The following is a 15,010-nucleotide window of genomic DNA, read 5'->3' as shown; positions in this document are numbered from 1 at the left end:
TCCAGTTATTTTAACTATGTCTGCCTTGTGGTTCTATTTTGTTATGATGATGGTCGGCAACCATACAAAATGATTAAGGTCGCGTTAAGTTATAGTAAAACAGCTGTCATTTTTCATTTTTCGTTTTCACTTTTCACTTTTCGTTTTTCATTTTCAGTTTTCATTGGAAAATTTAGATTCAATGTAATATGTTTTTAACCCTTCCTAAGTCAATCTTATATGTCCAACCTCACAAGTCATAAAGTCATAAAATGAGAAGTGTCTCACATCGTCACTATAAGAGAGTGTCCAAGCAAAAAAGGCCCGACTTCCAACCATATCAAGGAACCCATAAGTGATAGTTAGGGTAAAGTGCATACTTACAAATCCACATAAAAGGTAGTTAGTCTTACATGCAAGTGCGACATTACCTTACATCGTCACTTTTATCGCTTATAACTCTCGTTGTTGCCTACACCTCCCCTATCTATTCTTCTCATTCTTACGTCATCGATCTTGCCTATAGCGCTGGTGGTAGCTCGACGGAGACAGAGAGGGTAAGGGGAAAGGGTTGGTGTTTTTTGGCATGTAGTGGTTGTAGTAGCTAACTGGAGACGAAAAAGGTGAGGGGGATGGGTTGGCTTATTTATAGATTGTGGTGGAGGCAATACTTTTCCGGAGACAATGATTGATGACAGAGAACGGGTGTTATCGAGAAGTTCCACGGTAAGGGTGAGGTGTGGTAGGTGGGTCTAATTATTTGTTTATTAATTAAAAGAAAATCTAAAAATAAGAAAGAGAAAAAATGCATAATTTTGTCTTTTTATGTGTATCTAACATAGTGGCTAGGGCTGTAAACGAACTGAACGTTCAGTAAACCGTTCGGCGGGAAGTTCGTTTATGCTTGTTTATTTAATAAATGAACGAATATGAACAAAAATTCTCGTTCGTTTAGTTAAATGAACGAAAATGAACAATGATCTTGTTCGTTCAATTATGTTCGTGAATGTTCGTTTATGTTGTTCGTATATGTTCGTTCATATAAACTCCTTTTATGTTCATATATGTTTAATTGTGTTTGATTACATTACTATATTATATGTTCATTCATGTTCATATATGTTTGTTTATCTTTGTTTGTTTATGTTCGTTTAGCATGTTCACGAACATAAACGAATGAACATGAACAATACAATTTGTTAAACAAACGAACATGAACAATGAAACTCGTTCGTTTAACCGTTCGTGTTCGTTTATTTGTTCGGGTTAACTTAAACGAACGAACATGAACAAACCATGTTTGGTTCGTTTACAGCCCTAATAGTGGCTTATGCTATAACCGAGAAAGGGACCAAAGTTGATGGATTTGCTAACTATGAGGATTAATACTGTCAAATTTCAAAAATTAGAACCAAATTTGCAGACTAATGTATACCGTAGGGATTTAAAACGTAATTTACTCTTTAGAAAATCACCGTATGCTAAGTTAGAATAGAAAAGGACTAACTTGGCAATTTATGTAAAAATAAGTGATTGTATGTAAAAAAGTGGAAAGTAAAAGGGAAAATGTAATGTGTAACCTGACACAAATTTTCTTGACTGACGTTTTGAGCCTTTCCTTTTTAAATCCAACATCACGTAAAAAGCTGTGAACGTAACTTTTCTTAGATTACAAATCTTAGAAAATTTAAATATATTTACATTTATAGGGATAATTCAAAATGACAACATACCATTTTCAAAATCCCTTTGGATTCGCGTGGCCCCGTTTAATGTTATTTGATTCCTTTGGAGAGCTTGTTTCCCAACGGCTGAGACCCTTGTTAAAAGAAAGGTTAATATTTCAAGAGAAATTAAATTTTCTCGTAAAAAATCTTTTTTATGTCTATAAATATTCTTACCCATTAATATTATGACACATGTCATCATTTCACCAATCAATTTAATTTGATTTGATATATTTCTAATATACTTTTAATGAAATAGTTAAAAAAAATATAGAATACAGACATTTATAATAATATTAGTGGGTAGGAATATTTATAGGCATAAAAGGTAGGAAACAATTTAATTTCTCATATTTCAAATACTTCTTGTCATCATTGCGATGGTGGCTTGGACGATTTTGATCACTCCTTTCTTTTGTGCCCTTTCTCTAATGGTGCTCTAGCCTTGATCTTTAACTGGTGCAACATTCCAATCCAACAATTCGATTCGCTCAGTGGTCTCGTGGAGTTTGCTGCCCAATGGGGGAGATGTCCTAAAAAACGGAAAAAAAATTATTGCCATCATTTATGGTTTCTTATGGTGCGGATGGAAGGCTAGGAATGGTCAAGTATTCAATAAAGTTCGATCGTCTCAGCAGTATTTGGTGAATAGCATCATTACTTTGGTGTTCAATTGGGTGAAATATAGGGGCTGTTACGGCAACTGTAATTGAGATGTTTGGTGTTGTAAACCTTTTGACGTTTTGTAATTTTGTTCCGACCCTGACTTTCTTCTTTTAGACAGGTGTTTTTTAATAAAATTTTCACCGGTTCCAAAAAAAACCATATTTGTACATAAAAAAAAGTCTAAATTTCAGAAGTGATCTATATGGTTTGTATAATATTACACTCCATATTTTAATAAAAAAAATATGTTTATTTTCCTTTTGATATGTGTAAATCTTATTAGGTTTTCTAATTAATATCATGCCACTTGTCAATATATTGATTTTCCATTTTAAATTTTAAATTTTAAATTTCTCACTCTAGTTATATTAAATTAATAATATTATAATAAAAATTAAAATAAAATTAATACAGATTATAAGGTTTAGTATTTATTTAAATCAACGATTACAATTTCATATAACTAAAAAAATATCTTTTGATTAATAATTTATTTAAAATAATTGATTAATAGTTTTGAGTTTTTACTATGAAAATTTAATTAATTTTGCAACCATGGTTCCCACGGGTTATAAACTAGATATTCTAATATTTTAATTTGAATGAATTTAGTTGTTTTGGTTTTCAATTTTTGTTCAATCACTTGGTTAACATAATCAAAAGGACATCACCTATGATTCTAGTGGTGTTGAATCTGACTCCGACTTCGTAGTTTGAAAACGAAAGGGGTTTTATTTCCCATGGGAGCGACGAGTTTCAACATTTAATTGGATGGGCTTATTAGTTCATTTCTGTTACTAATGGCCCTGATGCTTGGTCTTCAAAGATTTCGACAGATGGCTCCTTTTATGTGTGTGATTTAAGAGCTTTAATAGATTTAAAAATAACAAAGCAGGTTGACAATCCAACTATTTGGTTTAATCTAGTGCCTTTGAAAGTTATTGTGTTTGTGTGGCGCGCCTCTATGGATATAATTCCTTCTTTTGGAGCTCTCTCGAGGAGGGGTATTTCGGTCCACAACTCTCATTGTCGTTTTTGCAATGTTGGGAGTGATGAAGTCGATCATCTTCTTATTAGATGCCCTTTGGCGCGTGAGGTTTTAAATTGGATTCTGAATTGGTGTAACCTCACTCCTACTCAGTTTCATTCGGTTAGAGAGCTCTTGGAGTACGTTGCGGTCTGGGGTATTTGTCCTAAAAAACGAAAAATCCTATTGGCTATTCTTTATGGTTATCTTTGGTGCACTAGGAAGACGAGAAATGATATGGTGTTCAACAACGTGAGAACTAATGTTCCCAAACTGGCGAATAATATTAGTTGGTTAGTTTTTAATTGGGTGAAACATAGAGGAAGGAAAAAGAAGTGTAAATGGGTGGATTGAGTGTATTATCCTTTTAATGTTTTGTAAAACTTTGTATTTTGTTGTTTGATTGCCTGCCTTGTTTCTTCTTAGGCTGGGGTGTTTTAATATATCTTCCGTCAGATCTAAAAAAAGAAGGGGGAGGGCGCCGACTTTTATCATTTAAGGGGAACAAACTAAATTTGCATTGAGGGAAAAAATGTCAATTCATCAATATTTAACATAAAGTTCTAACTTCTAACAGATTTAAAGGTGGATTGATTGAGCAAAAACTAAAACCATGGGTACGAAATTAATACAAACTAGCAGGAATTACTTGCGCTGTTGGCGCTGAGTTAGTTCAAGTTTACTTAAATGTTCATAAATTTCTATTTTGTCACTTTTGACTGACAACACGGTTTCCTTGACTTGAGTTTAAAAACAGCGGTGTGTTAAAACTTAAAACATTATAATTTAAAAAATATACTCAATTATAGCATTATACTTATAGTACAATGAAATGAGCATACCATTATAGAAATTGTCTAGTGCTGCAACTTGAGCCGGTGTGTTGACAATTTTCTTCTGTTTCTTCTCAGAAAGAGCTCTATTCTCATCAGTATGAACATAATTGATTTTACTTTTGGCCCAATACTACAAGTGAGTCAGATCTTAAATAGTTTAATGGCTTTATAACCCTAAACATATATATGTATTTTCTTAGGTACTTTCACTACTCCCACCTTATGAAGGTAACAAATACAGCTTTCCAGAGTGAAGTTTTTGCATACATTTTTTACCACACATTCAATGAAATCCAAGGCTATGACTTTCCCAGCTTTTTTTACTAATGCACCAGTAAAACGACTAATTCTAGCTGCTAATTCAAGAACAATTTTCCCTTCATAAGGTGTGAGTAGTGAAAGTACCTAAGAAAAGAGCAGCAATTATAAAACTTTTATAAAAATATATGGATACATTTTATAAAATAATGGAAATAAAAAATAAAAAAAATATACGGTGATAAATTATAAGTGGCTCTGAATGAAATACAGTTCCCACACCATGTCCCACAAAACGCTCCACAACACCATAGCCAAATTTTTCTACATGATTCACTGTAAAAATAAATTTTATAAAAAAATGTATACTTTTTTATACGCCATTAAAGTGATGACCTAATTCTTTTCGCAATTTTTCTAAAAAGAGCACCATCTTTGCAAACAAAAATGTCTTTCTCCAGGCACTCTTCAGTAAATTGTCATCAATGGAGAAATGGCATTGAAACATAAAAAATTAAAAAAAAAACAAAACAAAACAACTGAAGGAAAAGAATATAATTCATCATTTCCAATAATCTTCATCAATTATAATGTGAGGTGTACCTTCACAAGTCGTTTTGTGGCATCATCAACATTTCCACATAAAAATGTCTTCTAGGTGTAACATCCGGAATTTCGGGTATGATAGTTCGTGTTTCAATTTTGAGGATTTAGGAGGGGCTCGACGAGTCGTAGGTCTGACTCGCCGAGTCACGACGAGTTGATCACGTGGATTTAGTGAGCGGACTCGACGAGTCCAAGTATGGACTCGACGAGTCCAAGTATGGACTCGCCGAGTAGGTACTGGGTAGAGAAAACCCTAAGTTCCGGGGTTGGAGCCTATTTAAAGGAACCTATGACCTTGGGTGCGCCTCATATCTCCTGTGAGAAACCCTAAATCGCCATTGGAGCCAAGGAAGAGTTCTTGTGATGAAATCAAGTAATTTTGGTGTGATTTTGCAAAGGAAGTGAAGGGATTCAGCTAGAAGGACCAAAGGAGGTTGTTATTCTGAGACATCCAAGCAAGGATCTCCATTCTGAGGTAGTATTTCGCCCCTTCCTTCTGTTTTGTGTAGAATCCTTAAATCTAGGGTTTTCTTTACCCTTTCTTGGATAGTATATGATGCATATGCGGTCCTAATGTGGAGAAAGTCTTAGATCTGGACCTTAAGAGGTCCAGAGAGTCCCAACCATTCTGCTTTATGCTGTTCCTTTGGAGATATGAGCCTAGGTTGCCATTTTAGAAGCTATTTCACCAAAAGAAGCCTTATGTGTGTTGCATGAGTGTAAAGATTGGACCTTTACATGATTATTGAGCATTAGGAAGTCAGATCTATAGGTTAGAGAAACAGATCTGACCTCAGAAGGTCTTTTGAGTGTTGCCAGGGAGGAAACTCGCCGAGTCCATAAGGGGACTCGACGAGTCGAGTCGGGTTGCCCCGCAATTCGTGACCAGTGGTAACCTGTCGAGTGAAAGGTTAACTCGACGAGTCGGGTGAGGATTTATGAGGATTAAGAGGACACGCATGGACTCGCCGAGTCACACGAGTGCACTCGACGAGTTTGGTCAAAGTTTGACCGTTGACTAGAGCTGACTTCAGTTGACCTTAGGGTTTTGGTCAAGCTGGTTCAAGAGAGGTCAGGGAGTGGTAGAATGGTCTTCTACCCATTCTTTAGAAATGAGGACAAGAGAAAGTATTGATTAGAGATGTTATTATGTTGATAGGAGGAGGCTAGGTCGGGTTATCGAGCACGAGAGGTTATCCGACATTGTACGAGGTGAGTCTTCTCACTATACTTTACCTAGAGTGGTAATTATGTGTGACCGGAAGGTCTTATGTGCTATGAGTAGAATGCGATGTATGCTGTTATATGATATGTATGTGCTATGTATGTTTTGAATAGTATGGTATGGACCGGAAGGTCAATATGATATGGACCGGAAGGTCAACAGTGTATGGACCGGAAGGTCAAGATGACGAGGACCGGAAGGTCAAGATGACGAGGAACGGAAGGTCATCAGGGTAGGGCCGGAAGGTCTACCCGAGTTGTGGAGCCGGAAGGTCCACTGAGACACATTGGCCGGAAGGCATCATAGACCTATAGCCTCGAGTGGCTAATCGATATGAATGTGGTATTTTGGGGAACTCACTAAGCATGCGTGCTTACCGTTTATGTGATATGTGTTTCAGGTACTTCAGAGGACCGCGGGAAGGCACAGGCATGATTGTACACACACACTATGTTTTAGGAGGAGCTACTGTGGATCCTGGATTTTATGTGAAGATTTTGAAAACTTTGTTAAGTGAATAATTGGTGTTGAACAATATGATATATGTTTTATGAACTAAGAATGAAAAAAATTGGTTTGAATTTTCTCGACGTTACAAGTTGGTATCAGAGCCTTGGTTTAAGGGATTCGGATACACCTTCGGGCATATCTGAACTCAAACTGAGGATTTAAGAAAAGTTTTCAAAAGAAACAATTTTCTAAGATAAGTAAAAGATTTTCAAGAAAGCGGAGAAGAGCAGTGTGTACAATCAGCCAGCGCCCGAACGGTGATTTCCCAAAATACCCTTACGTTATATGTTATGATATATTATGTGATATGTTATGCATGCTAGAGAGTAGGCTAGGTATTCATATCTAGGACTAGAGTGGCCTGATTTATGATACCTTAGCCTAGGAGTTACTGCTACTATGAGTTACTACGAGAGTGAGTAGGTAGCAGAGAGGAGCTTACGAGAGGTCTACTGGAAAGTGGCATGTGTGTGATAAGATGTAGAGTACTTGTGATCTGGAATCCTAGGAGGAGGACTTGGAGTGAATACTGATGTGGTGTGGAAGGTAGTATAGGGCCTGTACTACTGGAAACACCGGATCAGTGAGCAGTCCAAGTAAGAATCCTTAGGATTCCCAGGAACAAGTAGGATTGGGTGATCGAGTACGAGTATACTCGAACGAGTCTCTGATTTCGTTTATGTTGTGAGACATCATGGTGGGTACACGTCACACACCAGAGAGCAGCGAAGTCAGCGATGACGAGATTCGCAGGATGATTCATGATGAGGTGGCCGCAGCTATACGAGAGGCCATACCGGAGATGTTTGGGTCTATTAAGACCACGTTGATTGAGAAGTTCGATGAGCGATACGCTGCTGTTACGGAGGCTGCTGCTGCTGCAGCCACCGCAGCTGTCGCAGCTGCTAGGCCACAGGGGGGGGGGGGGTGACTCGTTGCTGTACCGAGAGTTCAGCAACACGAAGCCACCAGAGTTTGATGGGACTCAGGATCCGATAGCCGCGATGAGATGGATCTCTGACATTGAGGGATGCTTCTACACTTGTTCTTGGCCGAAGCATCTGAGAGTACGGTTCGTACTGAACCAGCTTCGCTTGGGAGCGAAGGACGGGTGGAAGTTTGTGAAGGCAGACTTCACTCCTGCAGAGATTACAGCGGTGACCTGGGAGAGGTTCACCACCATGTTCCGAGATGAGTATGTTCCCCCGGTGGAGAGGGAACGGTTGGCGCAGGAGTTCTTGTCCCTCAAGTCGGGGACGGAGTCTGTGACGGTGATCACACGGATGTTTAATGAGAGGGCGTGGTTTTGCCCTGAGCACGTGTCTAACGAGCAGGCACACATGAGTCGATATTTGAGCGTACTGAGGAGAGACATTCGGGAGTTCATGGCGAACTCGACGTACCGAACATTTGCCGAGCTCCAAGCAAATGCTCGGAAGAGGGAGATTGAGCTAGAGACTCAGGCCAGGGAGGAGGCCGAGTCTCAGAGGAGGGACAGGCGGCCGGTGCAGTCTCAGCCGGCAGCCAAGCGGGCAAAGCCCGCCGATACGAGATCTGGAGGCCAGAAGGGCCGCACTTGTGGGAAGTGCGGTAAGGGACATGATGGAGTTTGTCGAGCAGGTGCTTGCTACAAATGTGGCAAGGAGGGGCATATAGCCAAGGATTTCCCCAAGGGATTCATGGTTCGCTTTCATTGCAACCAGTCTGGCCACCGGAGGGCCGAGTGTCCGCAGCTGTTACAGGGATCTGCCCCTGCTGCTACACGAGCTACTGAGGGTCGGCCAGCGAAGGCCGAGGCGCCGAAGGCACGAGGGAGAGCCTTCCAGATGACAGCGGAGGAGGTCCGCACATCACATAATGTTGTGGCTGGTACTTTTCTTGGGAATTCTGTACCTGCTTTGGTGTTATTTGACTCGGGTGCGAGTCGATATTTCGTGTCACTAGCGTTTAGCCAGCACATCAGTATCCGAAGAGAGGCGATGAGTCGACCTCTATGAGTTTTTATAGCCGACGAGCGAGCGGTGTATGCTACTGAGGTGACTCGAGGATGTGTACTCGAGATCTTCGGTGTTGATTTCCCGATAGATCTGGTCCCGATTGCAATGGGGGACGTTTGTGTCATTGAGGGCATGGATTGGTTGAGCCGATTTGGAGCTGTTATAGACTGCGAGCGTCAGATGGTGACGATACGAGACCCTAGTGGGGGAGTACTGACAATATATGGCGAGGGTACCCGATGTGGGTCAACATTTTGCTCGGCTGCCAGAGCGAGACAGAGTTTACAGCAGGGCTGTAAAGGGTTTGTAGCATATGGGATGGAACGATGGTTTGGGAGTCGAGGATTAGGAGTATGATGATTCATTATTTCCGAACTAAGAGTCAGGATTTTTACTGGACAGTCGAGATGTCTGGTAATGAATTGGTATGAGATTCGGAATGATTAGAGGCAGTCATGATGAGAAGTTTCTGAGGATTTCATCAGAAATCCGGGATATTGGACTTGCTTAATCTCCATCGGGGAGATTATCGCACAACACCTTCCAAGGGTAAGTGTGATGTTTCCGGCAGAAACGGTCTGTGAGATAGATTGTTAGTGCGCCAATTGGTGATGGTCCGAGCCCTGAGTGGGGGAGAACCGGGTACTTTATTGAGGGGATCTGAGATTTGTTCAAAAGCGGTTAGAGATCTAGATATAGAGATCTGTGGTTCAGGTTCATGAGATCATGGGTATTGGTGGTCAAGGCGAGACGTAGAGCGAGATAATGCATGTAGTGCATGTTGAGAACGGATGAGTGTCCCCACGACAAGTAGCCGTTGGTCGGAGACCTTGAGGTGGTTAGGAAATTCTTCGAGATTACTATGGTGAACTCGAGATGGTTGGCTCGTAAGATTAGTCCGGCAGTGGAGAGAATTCTGGTTCATTGTATGGGTTGTTATGCGGTTTAGGAAAGGGCAGGAACTGATTAAGCAACAACTTCGAGGTCATTATGAGTATTCTTGCATGAGTTTTGAGTTATATAGAAGGAAGTTTCGGATTGTCGTCAACATGTTCTGAGTCATTGGCGATTCCTTCATGTTTCAATTGAGAGTTGGGATACTCCATAATGGCGTGTGATGAAAGGAAAATTTGTTGTGAGATTTTAAGGGAATGCGTGGGTGTATCTGTGAATGATGAAGGAGATCAGGGGTTGAGGCAGTACATCATGAGGTTCTGAGGTAATTTGTCGAGATATCCGAGTATGATGACCTGAAGTTCGGATTAGTTTTGAGTCTTGGATTGAGACTGCAAGTGGCGTATTGAGTATCTACGGTACCAGTGGGAGCCCTTGGGTATTGACATCAGGAGGGATTATTTAAGAATGAGGATTTCAGTGGAGAGAGGTTGTTGTGATGCTACGGGAAGCCGTAGTACTCACTAGTCAGAGGTTATTATGATGCTACGGGAAGCCGTAGTACTCACTAGTCAGAGGTTGTTATGATGCTACGGGAAGCCGTAGTACTCACTAGTCAGAGGTTGTTGTGATGCTACGGGAAGTCGTAGTACTCACTAGTCAGAGGTTGTTGTGATGCTACGGGGAGCTGTAGTACTCACTAGTCAGAGGTTGTCGTGATTACTACGGGGAGCCGCAGTACTCACTAGTCAGAGGGAGGTTGTTGCGATGCCACGGGGAGCTGTAGTACTCTTGAGTCAGCAAGAGGTGGTTATGAGGAAGTACTATTTGATCAAAGCACGACGCAGAAGAGTTTTGGGCGAGGGTAGCCCTAATAGTTGAGTTTTTGGGAGCCTGGCGGTCGAACCAGGAAAGAGACTGGGGTCCCCATAATTGTCGGGAATCGTTAACTTCTGACTTGAGTGGTGGTTGTCGCATCATGAGGGAATTGGAAAAAAAATGGTATTCGCATGGATTACAGGTTGAGTCATGAGATGATTGTTTCATTGGGACAAGTGGTTCCAACTTTGGGTCGGACCAGACTCTCGAGTTTGAGTTTGGCTTTGGTAGTACGTTGGGTAGGCGAGAGGAGATTCTGGATTCTGAGGTGGATTATTGGTTGAGGGGTATTGTTGTCACCCGATATCTTAGACCCGAGTGAGGTCAGTTTGTTAGTACGGGAGATACCATGAGGTGCATGAGGCAAATGATTATTATTTCGGCTGAGGTCGAGGGTGAGACGATTTCAGTTGGGAGTATAGTATTCGTTGGGGTAAAGAGAACTTCGTGACTTGTGTGTCACTGGGCCGAGATAGTTGATGTGAGAAGGAAGTCAGTGAGACACTTGGAATATGTTATGAGTAACCTTTGGAAGTTAATGGCTGGTTGAGAGATGACCTAGTACCCAGTGTGGAGTAGGGATCTTTGAGAGTAAGTGGGGGCTTATGATTATAGATGTTAGAAGACATTGTGAGGAAGCATGATCACTTTCTTATATCTGAAGGCAGGAGACGATTCTCTGGTGTAATGTGCCCTTTTCGTCTATGGAAGTGTATTCAAGATTGTTGGGTATGTATGACATGGGTGATCGGTAACCGATTGTTGGGTTTATATTTGGAAGTCAGAAGGGATATCTTAGTGGCAGAGGGGCTGGTTTTGTTTCGAATTCAGGAGTTCCTGGTCGGGTTCAGGTATTCATGGAGGAAGATATCGTTTTGGTGTGAGACCCTTTGAGTGGTGCTTTTTGGGTGTTCGGTTTCTATCTATGTGGTTTGAGGAGCGATTTCGAGGACGAAATCAAATTAAGTGGGGGAGAATTGTAACATCCGGAATTTCGGGTATGATAGTTCGTGTTTCAATTTTGAGGATTTAGGAGGGGCTCGACGAGTCGTAGGTCTGACTCGCCGAGTCACGACGAGTTGATCACGTGGATTTAATGAGCGGACTCGACGAGTCCAAGTATGGACTCGCCGAGTAGGTACTGGGCAGAGAAAACCCTAAGTTCCGGGGTTGGAGCCTATTTAAAGGAACCTATGACCTTGGGTGCGCCTCATATCTCCTGTGAGAAACCCTAAATCGCCATTGGAGCCAAGGAAGAGTTCTTGTGATGAAATCAAGTAATTTTGGTGTGATTTTGCAAAGGAAGTGAAGGGATTCAGCTAGAAGGACCAAAGGAGGTTGTTATTCTGAGACATCCAAGCAAGGATCTCCATTCTGAGGTAGTATTTCGCCCCTTCCTTCTGTTTTGTGTAGAATCCTTGAATCTAGGGTTTTCTTTACCCTTTCTTGGATAGTATATGATGCATATGCGGTCCCAATGTGGAGAAAGTCTTAGATCTGGACCTTAAGAGGTCCAGAGAGTCCCAACCATTCTGCTTTATGCTGTTCCTTTGGAGATATGAGCCTAGGTTGCCATTTTCGAAGCTATTTCACCAAAAGAAGCCTTATGTGTGTTGCATGAGTGTAAAGATTGGACCTTTACGTGATTATTGAGCATTAGGAAGTCAGATCTATAGGTTAGAGAAACAGATCTGACCTCAGAAGGTCTTTTGAGTGTTGCCATGGAGGAAACTCGCCGAGTCCATAAGGGGACTCGACGAGTCGAGTCGGGTTGCCCCGCGATTCGTGACCAGTGGTAACCCGTCGAGTGAAAGGTTAACTCGACGAGTCGGGTGAAGATTTATGAGGATTAAGAGGCCACGCATGGACTCGCCGAGTCACACGAGTGCACTCAACGAGTTTGGTCAAAGTTTGACCGTTGACTAGAGCTGACTTCAGTTGACCTTAGGGTTTTGGTCAAGCTGGTTCAAGAGAGGTCAGGGAGTGGTAGAATGGTCTTCTACCCATTCTTTAGAAATGAGGACAAGAGAAAGTATTGATTAGAGATGTTATTATGTTGATAGGAGGAGGCTAGGTCGAGTTATCGAGCACGAGAGGTTATCCGACATTGTACGAGGTGAGTCTTCTCACTATACTTTACCTAGAGTGGTAATTATGTGTGACCGGAAGGTCTTATGTGCTATGAGTAGAATGCGATGTATGTTGTTATATGATATGTATGTGCTATGTATGTTTTGAATAGTATAATATTTGTAGAACAAAAAAAAAAGAATATGGTAAATTGGTAATCTTACATTCAAGTAGACTGTGACATCACTATTTATTGTATCTCCATCCTGAAAAAAAGAGACAATAACTATAACTATAAGCCAATGCAGTTGTATTCTGAAGAACAATATGTGGTAAAAGCCTAAAAGGATGGAATGGAACCTGTAATTGACCGGAATCAGGTATCCCATGACACATACACTCGTTAACTGACGTGCACACGCTTTTTGGAAATCCACCATAGCCAAGAGTTGAAGGGTAAGCACAATTCTCGATAATCAATTGGTGAACTACTTTATCAATCTCAGTAGTTGTCACTGATGGCTGGTAGATTTACAGAATTCCATTAATTTGCAGATTATTTGAAGTGGATATGAAGATTAGGTTTAGTTCACGTTCTTACCCCAACTAAAGCTCCTGACTGCTCAAGAGCAATATATACGAGCGAGCTCACAAGAAGCTCTCATGCGAGCATGCCTTCTTCATCGTGAATTTGGAAGTCGCTTGAAGTCTCTGATAACAATTTTGTGCTTACGCAAGGAAGCTTATGTATGTGATCAGGAACAGGAAGACGTGGTGATACCTTTAGACACCTTTAAGGCGTTCTTCGTTTAATTGATGTTGAAGTTTGTTGCTCATATTCCCTTCGTATTCTCATGGCTTCCTCCAATCCTGATAATCTCTTCGCTAAAAGCCGACGAAGCACCTCCGGGATACCGTTCTCTGCTACGAAGCGACTCAGAACAACAATGTTCGTTAAAGGCACCAACAACGATCGTCGACCTCTATTTCCTTCTCCTCATGCGTCGCTGCCATCGGCGACTTGATCCAAACCACCACCAGCCAACCACTGGTCTCCGACTGCTGCACCTTCACAAGTCGTCGATGGCCAGCAACAGCTAACGTCAGTCACCATCATGACCGTCGACCGTCTTCAATATGGGCGTCGTAACAGATCTGCGCCGGATGAGAATTGAAGGGTTTCGAGGGAGAGAGACGGTGGAGAATGGATTTAATCCATATGTATGGCGGTGAAGCAGACGATTGGCTGAGAAAAACGGTGGAGGAAGCAGATGTAAAAGACGTGTGGTATAGGGACGAAAATGGTAATTTTTAAAATACGTCTGCCCAAAGTCTGAAGCTGGAAAAGAATAGAAAAAGATGTTAAGGGAGGTAAGTGTGAAATACAAAAATACCGTGGCAATTATGTTAAACCGGCAGAACGGTGTGGCCAAGTTTCAAATTACAATACATTCCTGTTCACCAACTTCACCAACCTCATAAGAATTAATATGTATATAATTGAAAACTTTGACTAAAATTGTAATATTAAACTATAAAGACCTTAATAAAGACCATTTCTGATATTCAGTTTAAAAATAAATTGGGTTTTTGAAAAATTTGGATTTTGCCATCTTATTCTAAAATTTGAACACTTATGTGATTCAAGCTTTTTTAAGACAAAAAAAAAAAAACAAAAACAAAAAACAAAATTTTCGAAAGAACTTACGATGAAAAAATATTTATGTCAATTTAAAAAAATGTGTCACCAACTTCAAATTTCAAAATTGAGATGTTTGCATTCTATATTCCTGTTTCTAGGATTTATGGTTTTTCTTAGTGTCGAATTGTCCATATCGTTTAAAGAAGTTTTTAAACCAACATAAAATTTGGGGTGCCAAATCAAGCAATCGTGTCGTTTTTGTCTAACACGACACAACACGACAATGTTTTACGTAAAACGAACACGATTCGATGTCATATTTTTTTTATCTAACATGAAAACGAACCAATTAAAAAACGATCAACACGACAAAGATGACATAAATAACAATTAGTTTATTTGATTAATACTTAACCATACATAACACGATAAACACGAAAAACAAATGTTAAATCGTGACAAATTTGTGTCGAAATTTGAACATGAATACGACAAGACACGACATCATGTTTTTTTAACTTTACACAAACACGACACGAACATAAATTCGAATTCCAGTTTCGTCTCAATTTCGTTTCATATCGTGCATTTTTGTCGTTTCGTATCATCAACTGTTACCGCTACATAAAATCAATCCATAATGCAATAGATTTATAAATATTTTCCATACCATACAGCATAGAAGAGAAAGGCT

General features: G+C 40.5%; 1 long non-coding RNA gene across 2 annotated transcripts; it reads right to left on the bottom strand.

The window, feature by feature from the left end:
* Positions 1 to 1,749: 1,749 nt before the first annotated feature.
* On the bottom strand, positions 1,750 to 14,127 carry LOC145123594 (uncharacterized). Of its 2 annotated transcripts, XR_013715202.1 has the most exons (6): positions 13,276 to 14,127; positions 13,035 to 13,196; positions 12,899 to 12,940; positions 4,242 to 4,640; positions 2,070 to 2,239; positions 1,750 to 1,798 (listed from the first exon to the last, which is right to left on the bottom strand). It is a non-coding gene; the product is annotated as an uncharacterized LOC145123594 (long non-coding RNA). The 2 variants fall into 2 exon arrangements; XR_013715203.1 differs by lacking the exons at positions 1,750 to 1,798; positions 2,070 to 2,239 and having other exon boundaries at positions 4,185 to 4,640; positions 13,276 to 14,026.
* Positions 14,128 to 15,010: the final 883 nt, after the last annotated feature.

The sequence above is a fragment of the Lactuca virosa genome, chromosome 7 (assembly GCF_052849685.1).
Source record: "Lactuca virosa cultivar CGN04683 chromosome 7, Lactuca_virosa_CGN04683_v6, whole genome shotgun sequence".
In the NCBI taxonomy this organism is placed as follows: domain Eukaryota; kingdom Viridiplantae; phylum Streptophyta; class Magnoliopsida; order Asterales; family Asteraceae; genus Lactuca; species Lactuca virosa.
Note: the sequence above shows the minus strand (reverse complement) of the source record. Positions and strands in the feature narration are given on the sequence as shown.